Source organism: Alligator sinensis, unplaced genomic scaffold (assembly GCF_000455745.1).
Source record: "Alligator sinensis unplaced genomic scaffold, ASM45574v1 scaffold23_2, whole genome shotgun sequence".
Taxonomy (NCBI): Eukaryota; Metazoa; Chordata; order Crocodylia; family Alligatoridae; genus Alligator; species Alligator sinensis.
This window is the reverse complement of record NW_005842700.1, coordinates 294,808-296,880: the sequence shown is the minus strand read 5'-3', so window position 1 is coordinate 296,880 and position 2,073 is coordinate 294,808.

Below are 2,073 nucleotides of genomic sequence, written 5' to 3'. Positions count from 1 at the left end.
CGGGCGGCAGCAAAAGGCCGGCTTTGGCGGCCCCCGCGGGCTGCTTGCAAGGAGAAGGGGAGGCATGTTCAGCCCCCTGAATGGGGGATGCTCCTGCCCAGGGATGCACTGCGCGGGGGGAGCAGCCCCGGGCCCTGCCCCGCAGCATCCTTCAGCACCAGCCTCCTCTGTCCCCCAGCACCCACCTGTGAGCATGTGCTGCGCACCCTGCGAGACCCCCGCAGGGCTGTGCCAGGTGTGCCCGACACTGGAAACAGTCTCCAACCCCGTTGGCAGGATGCAAGAGGAGCAAGAGGGCACGTAGGGATCTCAGCCCCTGCTAGTAATGGCCCACCATCTCCACAGCACCCCATGGAGATGCCCCACCATTTCCAAGTACCCCATGGAGATGCCCCACCACCTCCTGGTACCCCATGGAAATGCCTTACCATTTCCCAGTACTCTGAGATGCCCTCCTCACCTCCCAGGACCCCATGGAGATACCCTACCATCTCCTGGCACTCCATGGAGATGCCCCACCATCTCTCAGCACCCCATGGAAATGCCTTACTATTTCCCAGTACCCCATGGAGATGCCCCCATCATTTCCCAGTACCCCATGGAGATGCCATACCACCTCCTGGCACTCTATGGAGATGCACCACCATCTCTCAGCACGCCATGAAGATGCCCCACTATTTCCCAGTACCCCATGGAGATGCCCCCATCATTTCCCAGTACCCCATGGAGATGCCCTACCACCTCCTGGCACTCTATGGAGTTGCACCACCATCTCTCAGCACCCCATGCACATGCCCCACGATTTTCCAGTACCCCGTGGAGATGCCCCTCCACCTCCTGGTACCCCATGGAAATGCCTTACCATTTCCCAGTACTCTGAGATGCCCTCCTCACCTCCCAGGACCCCATGGAGATACCCTACCATCTCCTGGCACTCCATGGAGATGCCCCACCATCTCTCAGCACCCCATGGAAATGCCTTACTATTTCCCAGTACCCCATGGAGATGCCCCCATCATTTCCCAGTACCCCATGGAGATGCCATACCACCTCCTGGCACTCTATGGAGATGCACCACCATCTCTCAGCACGCCATGAAGATGCCCCACTATTTCCCAGTACCCCATGGAGATGCCCCACCACTTCCTGGTACCCCATGGAAATGCCTTACCATTTCCCAGTACTCTGTGGAGATGCCCCCATCACCTCCCAGGACCCCATGCAGATACTCTACCAACTCCTGGCACTTCATGGAGATGCCCCACCATCTCTCAGCACCCCATGGAGATACCCTACCACCTCCTGGCACTCTATGGAGATGCACTACCATCTCCTGGTACCCCATGGAAGTGCCTTACTATTTCCCAGTACCCCATGGAGATGGCCCCATCATTTCCCAGTACCCCATGGAGATGCCCTACCACCTCCTGGCACTCTATGGAGTTGCACCACCATCTCTCAGCACCCCATGCACATGCCCCACGATTTTCCAGTACCCCGTGGAGATGCCCCACCATCTCCTGGTACCCCATGGAAATGCCTTACCATTTCCCAGTACCCCATGGAGATGGCCCCATCATTTCCCAGTACCCCATGGTGATGCCTTGTATCTTCCAGTCCCCACATGGGCACCCTTCCTTCTCCCATGCCACCCCTCCCAGCTGGCACACCCCAGGTGCTGCATCACCACCTCATGGCTCTATCTCAGCCTGCAAAAGAGCTGTCTGGAAAGAGGACCTCCTTCCAACTCCAGAGGCACAGGGGAGGAGGAAAGCCCTTGCTAGGAGGGAGTGTGTGGGCTGGGCTGGGATCCTGTGTGATCAATAAGTCACCCTCTGTAATTGTAACTGCCTGCACGACTGTGAAACAACAGATTGTGCTGAAAATGTATAGGCACTTGTTTGTGACTTGTTTACATGGTCTCTTTTCCCACTGATAAAAGCAGATCCTGCTTACACTGATTTATTTCTAATGAGCCGTCCCTCCAGCCCCCATACGTTATGGCAGGAGAGTGACCTGTGTGCTCTGCTGGAATTGTTCCAAAGCCAGTTTTTAGTGCGCACACGAAATATT